Source organism: Podarcis tiliguerta (genome assembly GCF_965153285.1).
Source record: "Podarcis tiliguerta genome assembly, chromosome: 12".
Classification (NCBI taxonomy): Eukaryota; Metazoa; Chordata; class Lepidosauria; order Squamata; family Lacertidae; genus Podarcis; species Podarcis tiliguerta.
The window spans coordinates 20,711,211-20,728,677 of record NC_139545.1 but is presented as its reverse complement, the minus strand read 5'-3'; positions in this window follow the sequence as shown (position 1 = coordinate 20,728,677).

Below are 17,467 nucleotides of genomic sequence, written 5' to 3'. Positions count from 1 at the left end.
CTTTACCTTTAATCAGTCCCACAGCCTTGGAATTAGCTAGAATTTGAAGAAAGTGGAGTTCAGTTCTACCGAAATATTTGTTTGCTTGCATGACAAGATTCATATACTCAGTGCTTTTGTTTACTAAAAAAATGTTTAGGGGTAGTCATTTTTACTCAAAGGAATCACCATTTTATAAATACAGTAAATGGACAGATTCACAAAAATTTTAGGCATATGTGTACCCCTGCATACCCCCAGAAAAAAGCACTGCATATACCACTTAAATAGCAAAAAACGTGTGTTACATTTAACAATATATAACATTCATTTAAAATTACTGGTAATATGAAACATTTTTAAAATGAATTAATATAACATTTATTAAAAGACAAACAAAATAAGCTAGTTTAAAACAAATATACACAATAAAATTATACTTAAAAATCTTGGGTTAAAATTATATGTCTGGGTAGGATTGCCTAAACAAAAAAGTTTTCGAGGTGCTGGAAACAATACAGTGAAGTTATTGTATATTCTGAATATAAGCAGCTGTGTTCTTTTTTCTTTTCTTTTCTGAATGCTACACATTAGCAGAAAAACATAACCTCTAATCTCTCTCATCTAAACCTCACTCTAGGGATGACTCTCTGTAACTGTCAACCTTCAGAAATACCTTTGTAAGAAAATATATATACAGTGGTGCCTCGCAGGACGAAATTAATTCGTTCCGCGAGTCTCTTCGTCTAGCGGTTTTTTCGTCTTGCGAAGCAACCCTATTAGCGGCTTAGCGGATTAGCGCTATTAGCGGTTTAGCGGCTATTAGCAGCTATTAAAGGCTTAGCGGATTAGTGGATTAGCTGCTAAAAGGCTATTAGCGGTTTAGCGGCTTAGAAAAAGGGGGTGGGGAGTGAAAAAAAATCTCAAGACTCGCAAGACATTTTCGTCTTGCGAAGCAAGCCCATAGGGAAATTCGTCCTGCGAAGTGCATTGAAAAATGGAAAACCCTTTCGTCTAGCGGGTTTTCCGTCTTGCAAGGCATTCGTCTTGCGGGGCACCACTGTATATGACTTATCAATTTCACAAATAAAAACAAAAGGATGCAAAAAACAAAGCATAATAAAAAATAAGGCAAGAGTTGTTCTTTTTAAAAAAGCTCTTTATCAGTGGTATTGAAATATTATTTTCTAGTGTTGTTATTGCAGGTTGACTTGTGGGTCTGGTTCCGACTGAAAGACAAGATGCAGAAACCTCACCACTACCATCTTGCCATCTAAGAAGTACCGAAGTACAGCCGTACCTCTGCTTATGTAAATTTTGGGTGTAAATTTTGGGATGCGAACGCGGCAAACCCAGAAATATTTTTCCGGGTTTTTCTGCATGCGCATGCACAGGGACAGTCCTCCGGTTGTGAATTCCTCAGGATGTGGCTGGACCTCCAGAACAGATCCCATTTGCAACCAGAGGTACCACTGTGCTGAGCATGTGGTTCACAAGCCTATTTAAGAAGAATTTGGCAATACGGTGGTACCTTGAGTTAAGTATTTAATTCGTTCCAGAGGTCTGTTCTTAACCTGAAACTGTTCTTAACCTGAAGCACCACTTTAGCTAATGGGGCCTCCTGCTTCCACCACGCTGCTGGAGCACGATTTCTGTTCTCATCCTGAAGCAAAGTTCTTAACCTGAGGTACTATTTCCGGGTTAGCGGATTCTGTAACCTGAAGCATATGTAACCTGAAGCGTATGTAACCCGAGGTACCACTGTACAAGTAAGCAGCTTTTGTGTTGTTGTTTTCTTGCTGTTGCTGTTTTTATTTCTTTGTTGTTGTTGCTGCTGCTGCTGTCACTATCAAACCTATACAGTGGTTATATGCCAAGATGGCTTTTCAGCGGCTTACAACTGTAAAATCAATTATAAATCCACACTGTGAGTTAAGATAAGGTAAAGGTAAAGGTAAAGGTACCCCTGCCCGTACGGGCCAGTCGTGTCCAACTCTGGGGTTGCGCGCCCATCTCGCTTAAGAGGCCGGGGGCCAGCGCTGTCCGAAGACACTTCTGGGTTACGTGGCCAGCGTGACAAGCTGCATCTGGCGAGCCAGCGCAGCACACGGAAACGCCGTTTACCTTCCCGCTAGTAAGCGGTTCCTATTTATCTACTTGCACCTGGGGATGCTTTTGAACTGCTAGGTTGGCAGGCGCTGGGACCGAACAACGGGAGCGCACCCCGCCACGGGGATTCAAACCGCCGACCTGATGATCGGCAAGTCCTAGGCGCTGAGGTTTTACCCACAGCGCCACCCGCGTCCTACGTGAGTTAAGATACACAATAACAATTCCATCAGAATATAAACATCCTACATTAAAATATACAATAGAACTGTTCAAAAGCATGACAATTAAAGCAGTTTTTTTAAAAAAAAATAATCGCGAAAACAGTTCAGAGGACTTGTGTGATGCTAGACTGTGGGGGACTCAAGTAATTGAACCAGCAATCTGTTATGAACTCAATAGGGCTTATTTCTGATTAGATGTGTGTAGGATTGCTTTGTGAGGCCCTTGGAAAAAACTGGATTAATAAAATACACCACCCTCTACCCTTCCTTTCCATTTTTGTAACTTACGTAGTATTAGAGCCAACTCATTAGCCCTCATCATACAACTCATGTAAAGAGGAGAAGTGACTTGAGAGGGGCTGTGGGCCCATGTTTGTTGCCCCACCACCATGGGACATAACTTCTCTCTGGAAAGCCAGTGTGGTGTAGTGGTTAAGAGTGGTAGTCTCGTAATCTGGGGAACCGGGTTCACGTCTCCGCTCCTCCACATGCAGCTGCTGGGTGACCTTGGGCCAGCCACACTTCTTTGAAGTCTCTCAGCCCCACTCACCTCACAGAGTGTTTGTTGTGGGGGAGGAAGGAAAAGGAGAATGTTAGCCACTTTGAGACTCCGGAAGGGGAGTGAAAGGCGGGATATCAAATCCAAACTACTCTTCTTCTTCTTCTTCTTCTCCAGTCCTGCCCCCACTGTCCACACATGCCCCATGTGGTTCTGCTTCACACAGAAGTTCCCCCAGATTCTCAAATCCTGCCTCCAGGATCAGGAGAGGCCTCTTGCAAAGCGGTGAATGTGCAGAGCTAAAAACGTCACACCAGACAACTCTGCGCAGTAGGAACAGGGCTGGGCGGAGGTCGTGCAGCATGTGTATGAACCACAAGACTCCTTCCTCTTCAACTCTGTATCTCTGATACAATCTGAATTCCAGAAAAGCATCGAAGCTATCCATCAGATGCAGCCAATATTCTTGCCAAGTACAGGCCCCTTCATACATTACTCATGAGCAAATCTGGCACTGAGAAAACCTCAGCCAATTATGCCTCCCCAACGGCTATAGCTGTAAATGATTCACATATTGCTTGTCATATTCACATTCAAAACATCTTATGCAAACAGACCTGCAAGAACAATTGATCATTCCAGGATTGGCATACCTTCAAGAAGCCATGTTTCATGCCAAGCTACACGCAATGATAATTGCATGGAGGCAATTGATGTGCTTTATATATCTATATAAACTGTGAAGAGAGGGGTTGATTGTTTAACCACTCTGGGTATTGTAGCTCTTGGAAGGGACAAATTTTCAAACATACTGAAGAACATAAGAAGAACCCTGTTAGATCAAAGCAGTGGTCCATCTATTTCAGCATCCTGTCCTCACACCGGACAATCAGATTGTTCAGGAAGCCCATAGGCTGGGCTCTGGCGCCACCTACTGTTGGTCCTCCCTGCATTCTACCTCACCAGTCTCGAATGACACCTGCCACCACAGCGGGTAGGCTTAGCCTCAGTCCCAGCACAAATGCAATTAATGTCATTCATTTGCCCAGCTATTCTGGGTGGCTTCCAACACATATAAAAACATAATACAGTGGTACCTCGGGTTAAGAACTTAATTTGTTCTGGAGCTCTTAACTTAATTTGTTCTGGAGTTGTTCTTAACCTGAAAGTGTTCTTAACCTAAAGCACCACTTTAGCTAATGGGGCCTCCAGCTGCCACTGCGCCGCCACTGCACAATTTCTGTTCTCATCCTGAAGCAAAGTTCTTAACCCGAGGTACTATTTCTGGGTTAGCGGAGTCTGTAACCTGAAGCATCTGTAACCCGAGGTACCACTGTAAAACATTACACTATACAGGGCTGCCGTCGGATGTCTTCTAAAGGTTATGTAGTTACTCATCTCCTTGACATCTGATGGGAGGGTGTTCCACAGGGTGGGTGCCACTACCAAGAAGGCCCTCTAATTAATCTTGTGTACTCTCCTTTCCCTGTGAACGCTCACAGATGCACATTTATGGCTGAAGCAGCTTCACTGAGGAGTTTTCTGGTGAGCAAGAAGAGAAGCGATGTGCAAGAACATTTTTCTTTTTTCTTTTGGGTAACTGACAACAAGGAGAGAATGTGGGGTAATTGGTGTTGTAAGCAAATCCCTTTTATCGTAATTTCCCCAAGCCTTGAGCATTGGAGAGTCAGTCCAAGCACTTGCTGACAAGCTGTTCTCCAGTTTATTAGGGTTCCTTCCCAGGAGGGTTGGATTCAATTATGTGATTCGGAAATTTCCCAAGAGAGCTTCAGTGTTATACCAGCAGGGTTAACATTCAGCTTTTCTTCTTCAGGTTACAAATGTCTTGGTTTTCCAAACTTTTAATCTGCCCTAACACATTTAATCTGCCCTAACACATTTAAATGCACTAGACAGAAATGACATTTCAACTATTCTGCTGGTTTTACCTCCTCATCTCATCCTTAGAGAAAAAGATATCTAAAACTCCATTTCACCTTTTTTTTTTTTTAATACAATTCACTTCTAACATATTGTGTGAATGGCTTTATGTGTATAACTCTCAGGAAGCCTATAAACCTGTAAGTAGCTGCTACAAGAATCTTGCAGTTAACAGATCTTGTTTGGGCTCAACTTGTGTATATTTGTAGACACACAATAGGCACAATTTAACCAAATGAGTACTCATTAATGGTTCCTTGTCGTCCTGGCAAAAAGTGTCAAGTGGGGGGTGCTGTAGGGTTCCGTCCTGGGGCCATTGTTGTTCAATGTCTTTATAAATGACTTGGATGAAGGAATTGAGGGGATGCTCATCAAATTTGCAGACACTAAACTGGGAGGGGTAACTAACGCCGCAGAAGTCAGAATTGTGATTCAAAATAACCTTAACAGATTGGGGAACTGAGCCCAAACTAACAAAATGACAATTGTAAGGTTCTGCACCTAGGCAGGAAGAACCAGCTGCACAAAGATAAGATGGGGAACACCTGGCTTACTAGTAGGACATTTGAAAAGGATCTAGGAGTCTTGGTGGACCACAAGAGTCAACATGCAGCAGCAAAAAAGTCTAATGCTATTCTAGACTGCATCTAGACTGCAAGTATAGAGTCCAGGTCAAGGGAAAGAATTGTACCACTCTATTCTGCCTTGGTCAGACCACAGCTGGAATACTGTGTTCAGTTCTGGGCACCACAGTTTAATAAGCATATTGATAAGCTGGAACGTGTGCAGAGGAGGAGACCAAGATGATCAGGCATCTGGAAACCAAGCCTTATGAGGAATGGTTGAAGGGAGCTGGGTATGTTTAGTCGGAAAAGAGGAGACTGAGAGGAGATAGGATGATAGCCATCTTCAAATATCTCAAGTGCTGTCACATGGAAGTTGGAGCAAGCTTGTTTTCTCCCTGCTCTGGATGGCTTCAAGTTAGGAGAAAGGAGATTCCAGCTAAACATCAGGAAGAACTTTTTGGCAGTAAGAGCTGTTAGAGACAGTGGAATGGTCTTCCTTAGGAGGTTGTGGACTCTCCTTCGTTGGTTTTAAAGAAGAGGTTTGGAGGTCTGTGTTATGGATGCTTTAGCTGAGATTCCGGCATTGCAGGGGGCTGGAGGAGATGATCCATGGGGTCCCTTCCAACTCTACACTTCTGTGATTCTGTGAAATGTAAGCACGACTACATCCCATTGATTTCAATGGAGAGAGTCAATCAAGGAACTTGTTGTTGAGGGTCTTGATCTCCTCCTTCTCCTTGGTCCGCACTTGCTGGATGTTGGGGTCAATCTCCAAGTTGAGCGGTGCCAGCAGACTCTGGTTGACGCTGACGGCCGTGATGCCGCTGCTGCCGCCCAAGGACGAGCTGCTTCGGAAGCTGCCGCAGCCGAAGCGGCTTCCCCCGTAGCTGGAGGAGGCATAGGAGGTGCTGACTCGCGAGGCGCCGACGGGGCCCGCCGTGTAGGAGCGGCTGCTGAAGGAGCGCGTGGGGCCCGCGGAGGCGCTGCAGAAGGACGAGGTGGACGTTGTGGTGGTCCTCTTCATGGTGGCGCCTTCGGGGTCGAGCGAAGGGGTAAAACCTCAGCGCCTAGGGCTTTCCGATCGCATGGTCGGCGGTTCGAATCCCCGCGGTGGGGTGCGCTCCCGTCGTTCGGTCCCAGCTCCTGCCCACCTAGCAGTTCGAAAGCACCCCTAAGTGCAAGTAGATAAATAGGTACCGCTTACTAGCGGGAAGATAAACGGCATTTCCGTGTGGTGCGCTGGTGCTGGCTCGCCAGAGCAGCTTCGTCACGCTGGCCGCGTGACCCGGAAGTGTCTCCGGACAGTGCTGGCCCTCGGCCTCTTAAGTGAGATGGGCGCACAACCCTAGAGTCGGACACGACTGGCCCGTACGAGCAGGGGTACCTTTACTTTTTAACTCTAGTTAGAGGGGAAGGAAAACGTTTAACATTGTTCTTATTTTGCTTTGCTTCCTTAAAGACCGATTGGTTTTATTTATTTATTTAATTATATTTCTATCCTGGTCTTCCACTAAGGAGCTCAGGGTGGCTGAGCAAAATTTGCCCCATCGCGGCCAACCAATACCCTGGCAGGCTGTTTGTATGTTAGGCTGAAAGAGAAAAGACCAGACCAAGGTCATACAGTCAGCTTCAAGGCTGAGTGGGGGTAAGATTAATCTCCTCTAAATCGATTTCCTTCTGAATACCTATCTAAATATCTATCATCATTCAGTTGGTCTAGGAAGTAAATGAAGCAGCCCTTGATCAAAAGATAGGCATGAGGGTTAGGACAACTCCTGCACACTGGATGTAAGGAAGCTGACACTATGCTGGTAGATGCAGAAGCAGGAGTGTATAATGGTTAGAGTGTTGGACTTAAAGCAGAAAGACCTAAATTCAGATGAGGTGACTCTGGGACAGTCATTCTTTCAGCTTTGTCTATGTTTGAGGATTAGCATGATGCCTAAAAAAAAAAAAAAACATGTACACCAGCCGTACCTACTAAAAAATGCAATAAACAGAAATTTCTGACTAACAAGGAGGCATTGGGCGTTAGAATTTACATTTCAAAGTTACAGAGTCTGTTCACAAGGGACTCCTGCTTTCCTGTGTATAATGAAGCATTTGTTTTTGTTTGCTTTCAATCTGCCTCCAAGCCATCTATTTTGTTTACCTTTATGGATAATGGGCACTGAAGGCATTCTTGGCAAAGTCCTGGGTGCTCTCCTAGATGCAGCTCCAATCATCTCAATGAGATACCATTTTAATAGGTCTTCAGGGGGAGGGAATTAAGAGTGAGGCACCCCTTTGCAGGACTGTGTTTTGTTTTGTTCCAGGGTTAATTCTTCTTTCCGTAGTATTGCTCCTCACTGCCAGGTCAAATGATCCATTATTGACCTTTAGGAGATGGCTTAGGAGTATTTCATTATGCACCAAAAAAATAATATGCCAAATAATAGCATTATGCTCAGTGTTCCTTTGCAGATGATAATCCCTTGAGTAACCTAGCTCATATAAACAGTTCTAGCAGAAATGTACATAAGGCTAGGTATGCATGAATATGAATTTGGGCAGAAACATTGTGTAGGTCTTAGAATAAAACAAACTCAAATGATGTAGAATCGTGTTGCTGCTCAGCAAAGGTTAGTGAAGTAGAAAATAAACAAGGATTCAGCATTATTCCTCCTCTTCTGTGTGAGCTGATTCTGGTTTTGAAAAGTGGAGTGTTGATGTGTATCTTGTCCTTGCTATGTACACTATTTCATACATGCCTTCCTGCAAAATGTGAAATAGATAAAATCAGCTGTTATTATTTAGGGGTATATATCAAGAACATTTGGCTTCCAATTTTAAGAATCTTCTCCAGGAAATACTATTCCACAGTTCAATAGCTTTTATTAACAGAAATCCTGCAATATCTCTGTGGGTTGTGATTTTTGTGTGGTTCCTTTCAGAAGAATGTAATAATAGACATAGCTGTACAAGATAGAAATCAAGGTTGGTGGATTTTGGTGGGGGGTTGTTGTTGTTTTTTGACAGACAGCATGGACACTGGGGAATGAGGAAGCATAGGAATGTTTCTATGGAAATCAGGCTACCTGTCTGATCCCTTGCTTATGTAAAGGTAAAGGACCCCTGGACAGTTAAGTCCAGTCAAAGGTGACTATGGGGTGCGGCGCTCATCTCACTTTCAGGCCAAAGGAACCGCCGTTTGTCCACAGACAGCTTTCCGAGTCATGTGGCCAGCATGACTAAACCTCTTCTGGTGCAACGGGACACCATGACAGAAGCACTGGTTACCTTCCCACTGCAGCAGTACCTATTTATCTACTTGCACTGGTGTGCTTTCGAACTGCTAGGTTGGTAGGAGCTGGGACAGAGCAACTGGCGCTCACCCCGTCGCAGGGATTCAAACTGCCGGCCTTCAGATTGGCAAGTCCAAGCGGCTCAGTGGTTTAGACCACAGCGCCACCCACGTCTCTCCCCTTGCTTATGTATGTATAAAATGCAGGTATTTTGTTCAAGCACAAAGCAGGTTATATCACTTAAAACAGCAACCCAAACCCTCTTGAACAACCTCTGCACATCCCCTTAGTCACTGCGTGCTATTTGCCTTCAATCTATATAACAAAGAAGATACTTCTCACAGCAATTAAGGTAATTTCCAGAGATCCTCATGGTTTAACCACTTCAGTAGATCCAACTCTTTCAACCACAGTGTTGGAAGAACCTCTCCCCCAAAAGGTCACCCAACCAACACCTCAAATTCTCAACAATAACAAAAGTGTTTAAGAACATAAGAAGATTCTTGTCACGGCATACCAAGGGTCCGTCTGGCTTTCAGTGATGGCAACTGAACATGAAGGCAATAGCATTGGCCCACCGTTCATCCTCAAGAGGTATATTGTTTCTGGATATAAGGGTTTATTTGATTATTTTGGTGAATGGTTGCATCCTCCACAAATTTGCCTAATGTACACTCTGGGTGGCTCCCAACAGAATATTAAAAACACAATAAAACATCAAACATTAAAAACTTCCCTAAACAGGGCTGCCTTCAGATGTCTTCTAAAAGTCAGATAGTTGTATATTTCCTTGACATTTGGTGGGAGGGCATTCCACAGGGCAGGAGCCACTACCGAGAAGGCCCTCTGCCTGATATCCTGTAACTTTACTTCTCACAGTGAGGGAACCGCCAGAAGGCCCTCAGAGCTGGACCTCAGTGTCCAGGCTGAACGATGGGGGTGAAGATGCTCCTTCGGGTATTTCTGTGAATACAGTATTTTCTTTCAACTTTCCTGAAGCTACTGTGAACCTGAAATTCCCCTTCTACAAACTACACTTCAGTCCTCATTCCTGAACCAGGATTGCACTATCTGGGAAGGAAACCAGGACAAAACAGACTAAAGGATCTTATCTTCATGACTGAGCACACAATGTGCATTTATGTGCAAAAAGCCTCCAGCTCAGTCCCTGGCATCTCTGGGTAGACTTGAAAAATACTCCTATCTGAACCTCTGGAGGACAACTTTCAGCCAGTGAAGGCAAGACTGAGTTCAGCAGACGATAGCCAGGTGTTCAGCTTCACATGTTCCTAAAAGAAGAAGATGCCAGTTTAAAGCTTGTGTCAGAAAAGCAAGACTGTTAGAAAAGCAAGACTGTTAGAATGATATGATCTGAATGGCTTACAATCCTCTGACTGATATCTGCAGCCACATCCACACTATACCTTTAAAGAACTATGACCCCACTTTAACAGTCGTGGCTTCCCCCAAATAATCCTGGGAACTGTACTCTGAGGGTTGTTGGGAGACCCTTTTCCCTTAAGCACAATCAGAGTTGTGGGGAATAGTGAATCTTACAAAACACCTGTCAGAATTCAAACTAAGAGTGTGAGTTCAGGATTGTTACTAGCATTATTATTATTATTAGTGGAACTGTGCCATAATTTCACACTGTTTTAAGTATCAAATAGTTATGTACTAGGGCAGGGGTCAGCAGTCGAATGCCCATGGGCCAGAAGCGGCTTGCGGAGGTCGTTTGACTGGCCTACAAGCCGCCCCCGAACTGAGCTGCCCACTTGCGCACTACGCTAAACTGGCACAGTGCAGCACAGGGACACGCTTCCGCAGCGCAGAAAATCACATCTGAGCATGCTCAGATGCTGAAAATTGTGTCTGCACAGACGCAGGTGCCAAAAATCTCAGGTGGGCTTATGATCCGGCCCACAGAGGGATCTTTGCGGGACCAATCCAGCCCAAGCAAGATAAACCTTGCTGACCCCTGTACTAGGGCATTCTGAAATCAGCTGGACTTCAGGAATCTCTGTGTTATTTTTAATTTATTTTTGCACTGTAGGCAAGCTCTGCATTTGCAGTTCAGGTTATTATCTCAAACGTATGAATGACTTGCAGATTTCATTGGACAGATTCCCTTGGCTTAATGCCTAGGCTGAAGCTTTCTGTTTTGAAGTAACGAGACAAATTTCCCAAAGTTCTTCTGTTAAATTACATCTCCTCTAAATAGATTTGCTTCTGAATGCCAAGGCATCACTGCATTTCAGCTACTAACATCAGTTCTTTCTTTCTTTCTTGCAGATTAATCAAATAGGAGGGAACAATGTGTGAGCTCTCTAGAGATACAAATGGCTGGATAAGAATTTTGAATAGCACCTTGACCCCTTTATTCATAGCGATGCTTTGAAAGTGTAGGAACGCTAATGTGTAAATGGTGTTCCCATGATTTCAAGTTATCTCCATCCCACTCTTATTTTCTAGCTAAAAGCCTGCTATATTTGGCAGGGGCATGAGGAAACAGGGTGGAGACATACTGAGGAATGTGCTTTATATGATGTCATACTCTTTGTCTGGAAAAAGGAGAGGAGGAAACTCCAGGTACTTGAAGAAAGATTTATTTCAAGCCTGATGGACTTCATATCCATCTTGGACCACTCTTACCTAGTCTGACTGTTTATCCCTGCTTAGGAGACATTGATGACAACTGGCTTTCAATAGGCATAACTGGATGATGGATTGATGTTTGAAGCCTAAAAGGATGTTATAAAGAAATTATTTCTGAAACATCAAGGGCGGAAATGACCCAAATCCTAGCAAGATTAAAATTCCAACCCTTGTCCTTCCTCATTCTAGATTAACCTGTAGAGAACAAATGAGAGGTTTATTACGTGATATGTTCCTATGTAAGTATTAATGATTAAATCTGTGGATGAGATGAAAAAATATTTATAGAGAGATTTGTTTAAGTTGGTTACCATTTTGTTATACAGTGGTACCTTGGGTTAACTACTTAATTCGTTCCAGAGGTCCGCTCTTAACCTGAAACTGTTCTTAACCTGAAGCACCACTTTTGGTAATGGGGCCTCCTGCTGTCGCCAGAGCACAATTTCTGTTCTCATCCTGAAGCAAAGTTCTTAACCTGAGGTAATATTTCTGGGTTAGCGGAGTCTGTAACCTGAAGTGTATGTAACCTGAAGCGTATGTAATCCAAGTACCACTGTATTTGACATTTATAGGACTGTTGGAACTCTACTGGAAAGGGTGAGATCTGCCCTGAAATAAATTCATGAGTACAGAATAGAATTTACACAACTATCTGCTTAAAATCATTGATTGATTTATGTTTTCTTGACTTTTTTAAAAAAAATCTTTCATGACTTCCCACACAGTCAATGCTTTTTTAAATATAAATTTTTATTAGTTTTCAAATATACATTTCCACCATTAAATATAGATCATTGTAATAATACATTCATCGACTTCCCTTCTTCTCCTTCCATGGTTCTTTTTCTTTTCACATAATATCTGCATACTCTGATAAAACCATTTAATTTAATTTTCCCCCAATCATATTTCTTTATTGTACATTATATGGTTGAATTTACCTTAATCCTGTTTTCACTTGTTCACTGTTATTTTCCAAATATTTCACACACAAAAATCTACTCTTCTTTATATACTTGCTCTCTCATTCCATTGGTCAGGCCTGCTAACCCTTCATATTCTTTAATTTAAATTGTGATTCCTCCTTCTTAGGGACCTCTCTGACCCTCCATTTTTGGGCTGACAAAGTCCGAGCTGCTGTAGTTGCATACATTTTTTAAAAACCCTAAAACCCATATGGGCGATGTTGGCAGATGGAAAGTCTTCAAAACGGTGCTTAAAGACATCAATACAATACAAATCTTTATTGCGGTCATAGACCAGCATTTAAAATCTAAACAGCCCATTAGAAAGCTAAAAGGTATTAAAACACCAGGTGAATATAAAAGTCTATAAGAATTTAAAAGAAGCTAAAAGAATAAGGGCCAGGAACATTGGGAGGGTGTGGAAGAGCACAAAAGTTGATCGATAAAGGCTTCAACTATCATTTACAGAGCACTCTGATATGTTCATTAAAACTGATTTGTGGCACAGGTCATCAAATATCATGGAATATCAGCTGCTGTCTCCACAAGTGGCCTGTCCCGTTTTTCTCCTTGAGGCAAAACAGGAAGGTGGAGTGCTGAATGCTTTGTGCCACCCACCTGTGCTTGCCTGCCCTTGCCTCCACCTCAGCCTAGCTTATTGGGGTCCTGTGGCTGTGGGTTCTGGTGAGGTCCTGTGAGAGCTGTCTCACCAGTATCTTGGGAAGGTTGTGTGCACTATCTAGCAGGCCTCTTGCAAGGTCTCATGGGGCCCTTGTGAGATTTTGCTGCAGCCACATCTCCTCCTTTCTCCAGCCCATGAAAGTGCCCCTTGGATTCTGCCGCCTGAGGCAGCTGCCTCTGTCTAATTCATGGCCGGCCGGGCGCTGGCTGTGCCACTAAATAATTCTCCTACGTGATGTGAAATTTCTGACACTCTTTTTCCGGGAATGATCGACACCTTAGCTTGTGTTTCCTGGGTTGTTTGAATATGGTGACTCAGTGACTTTATCAGAAACTTTAAGGAGATAGACAAACTGTAGACCTAGGTTTTAAATCATCTTTGGCTTTACTTTTATTTTTTTCCAGAGAACAAATTCCCTCCCGAAACAAAGAACAGTCTGCTCTCGTACCTAGTAAATAAGCATAGCATGACAGCTCTAGTTTAAGCTTTGTCAGAATGCAGCTAGGAGAAAGAAGGTGGTTGAGTGCTAAATCAATACTGCTTTTGCCTAGCCAGTAATCATAAGACAGAGTGAAACATTAGATATCCTTTTCAAGGCCAGGCAGAATGAATGCTGCACACCACCTACTCTTGAGTCAGCACTTAAGGCACATACAGAATGATGACATAAGGTTCAAAAAAACATTGACATCCCCCGACCTGAATTAATTTTGCTACGTCTTGGTTTATTTAAATTGTTAGGATTAGAATTCAGTCAGGTAGAAATTAGGTCAGTGTACAAATGAAAGGAGAAGTGGGAGCTGTGCCCAAGTCTGGATGGGCAAATCTAGCCATTTTTTTTCTTTTAGTTTCTCATTTTCCCCCAATCTTAATTTTGGATCTCTGGATCTCCACATCAGTTTACTTTTTTATTTTTTAAAAAGTGCTCTTAAAAATTCAACAGTGTCTTAGCGAGAATTTCTGCAAACAAGCCTCTTTACATGCAATTTTGCCTAACATACACATTTTTGCATAGCATTTCCCCCTAATACAATGCATTTCTGTATGTTATTTTCACTAATATATACATTTTATGCACTTTCCCCTTGTATATGTATTTTGGTACACAATACTTGGCTGGAAAACTGCGACGGGAAATTCAGTGAAGTGCAAAATTCAAAGGATGGCTGTGTTTTGGTTTGCCTGTTGTTTCGGAAAACGTGGGATAGGTAAGTTAGTGTTTAAATATGAACTAATTTGAATTTTGCCTCCATCCCTATGCCTGAGTAGCATTATTATCAAAAACGTTTTCACAAACCTTTTATTAAATTCAGACCATCCACCAAAGTTCTCCAATGGCTGACAGGCAATACTGTATTTCCTGATTGCTTTATGTAAGTCCTTTTGGCAACGCATTCACATTTCTAATGTTATTAAGGACCACAAAGGGCAGCATCTTGTTGTGTGTTTCCAGGAGCCGCTCTGCTTTCAGCCAGAACTCAGGATACATATTTTGAGATAACAGGCAGAACACACCAATGTGAGAAATAAAAGGTTTGGAGCACAATACATAGTGGGTTTTTTGTTTGGGTTTTTTTTTTTTTTTTACTTTATCTAGCATACGGTGCAGAAAACAGCAGTGAAATAAAACTCATCCCAATTGTGTCTGGGAACAACTTTTCATGTCTTCCCAGTAGTTTCAGTGTGTTAAAGCAATGTTATAGCAACATCATTTCCTTTAACAATTTCCCCCAAATATATTTCCAAAAGGCAGCTTTCGGAAATGAAAAACGGATAGTCAAAAGCTGGGCAAAAGGAAGGAAAGCATGAATTGTTTTGTGTTTTTTCCCCAGCAGTCAATACATGTTTTACTAGGAAGGCTGAGTCAAAAGTTCTCAGAAGCCATTTCTGTCAGAAAATGCCTTAAGATTTTCATTTTTCTCACCCCTGCCCTCCCCAGCAAAAGAGGCTATTTTACAGTGTTTTATCTGAATATTCTACCTTATCCGTGTGTGGTGGCAGTGGCAGACTTTATTACCCTGGAATCTGAGACATTGTTGGAAATGCAAAATAGTGGTCAGATTGGATTCATTCATTTGTATCTAGTCATCAGACCATCACAAAACAAACGTTTCTCAAGGTAACCTTAATAACAGTTCTCTCAGACCCAAATAAAATAACAGGATACTTTAAAAAGTTGCAGTCCGATTTCCCCTGACAAATCACAACATGTCCTTTTCAAGAGTTTTGCTCCCCTTTTAACAAACGTTAACATGAAATTAATTTACATGAATCTGAATGAAATTATATAAAATCTAAATGGATGAGAACACGAAACGGACCCGAATCTCCCTGACAAGTCACAGTATTCTCTCTGCAGAAATGCCCCGTCTTAACAGTTACTGTAGATGCAAAATGTGTCATTGTGCTTTTATCTTGTCTACACAGTTTATAGAGCACAGCCTCATTGCCAGATGACTCACTAAAAATTGTCAGGGTGACAACCAGTAGCTACTGCCGCATGGTGGGGCAGCAACACTTATTTGATCTCTGGTAGGTTACATCGCTGCTCTGCTTACCAGATCATTGAAGTCTCATCTCCCTCCATTCTGTATATGCCATTTATCGAAGAGACTTCTGCCGAAAACTATAAACACACTGCTGACTCATCTAGGTATTGATACAGTTCAAGAATGCTGAGAACATCTTCCATTCAAACTCCATTTTTGGATTAAGTCTATATCAAACTACTGCACTAAGCCATATATCAAATGTACACACAAGTAAACGCATATCAGACACATTTACTGTTATGCCCTTTAAATGTTACCATACTTTCATAATTTCCTTTTAAATAGGTGTAGCTTTGAAGCTTTGGTTTTGTTTTTAAGGAAAAAGAAACTCCCCCCCCCTCTCGAATTACTTACTTGCCTATAAAATCAAACAGTAATCAGCATCCTTTGAAATCTGTTTCGACCATTAAATTGTGGTATTTATATGAAGCTATAGGGAATCCCACCTTAATCCCGTGGAAATTTTGGTTTAGCAGGCTAGCTTGCTTTTCCTTCTGTGTCCCTGAGAAGATGTGCTAAGAGAAATTTTAGTATCTGTAAAACACACATGCATTGAATTCTCATTACCTGCAGCATTCTCACGGTCAATTTTAATGACTCTAATTATTTTGCAGCTTGTTGTACTTATAAGTTATATCCTTGTAATGCTGGCTTCAATCCAGGAGCATGGACATGCATATATATATATATATATATATATATATATATGCTGAAAATACTCTGCATGTTGCACTCCAAGGGGAAAAAATGATGGCAGCTTCTCTCTTAGTCTCGCCATCCTTTCCACTTCTCTGCCCATTGATTAGCAGGTTCATGGCCTAATGTTGAAGCTCATGGGAGATTTGTTAGAGTACCTTCAGTCAGTCAGTGGCACATTAAAAGCCGAAAGACATTATTGGCTCCTAACAGATTCTTCTGCTTGACAGTAAGGGATCAACTTGAATCCAGTGATAGAAGCCTTAATGGAGGCTTAAAGCTTTATTTGAGGGGCTTGCAATGTGAGAAAAAGCAATTGCTTTCACACCGAAGATAAAGCAAAGCATTTTGCTATCATTGGTGCCGCATTGTGGAGGGTGTGCCATCGAAGAATCTTAGTTGGCATTACCATTAAGAGCAGAGAAAAAAATGCACTTTCTTTCCAGAGGACTTTGATGTTGTAAATGTCTCGTTGTAGCTAACAAAAGAGTCATTGATCTCACTCATGAAATATCTTGGGGCCCTGACTGCATATCTTTACAAATCTTATTTTAGTCATTCTTGTAATTAATAAAACGAGAGGGGGGGGGGGAGTGAGCAACCTACACACATCAAGAGAAAATCTCATTTATTCCTTCATTTATTCTAGAAGCTTTGGCTGGATTGGGCAATTTGGGGACTTAGATACCATCACTGTGTAAAGTTGTAACAAATGATCTTCCATTTACATCACATGGGCTAGCTGTGGTTTGCTAAGGAAAAACTGGTACCCTAATACTATAAATCACTTTCTTTTCTTCTTCTTCTTGCCAGTCAAATTTCCACATCTGCAAACTTTCAAAATCTTAATTTGCACACTGTGAATATAGCTCAGTGACCGATGTAAGAATTTAACGAAATTTATATACCGCTTGATTGTAAACAGATATTAAATTTTACTTCAAAAAATTAAAATTGTAATAAAAGTTAAAGATGGGTATTTAAACATTCAAAATATATTTAAAATCAACAGTTAAGCTAAAATCATGTCAACTCTTACCTGTCTTGATGGGCTTGCCTGAACAAAAAGGCTTTTAGCAGGTGCCAGAAACAGTACAGTGGAAGCAAGTGTCAGCACAGTGTCCATAGACGCAGGTGGCGCTGTGGTCTAAACCACTGAGCCTCTTGGGCTTGCCGATCAGAAGGTCAGCAGTTCAAATCCCTGTAATGGGGTGAGCTCCCATTGCTCTGTCCCAGCTCCTGCCAACCTAGCAGTTCGAAAGCACACCAGTGCAAGTAGATAAATAGGTACTGCTGTGGCGGGAAGGTAAACAGC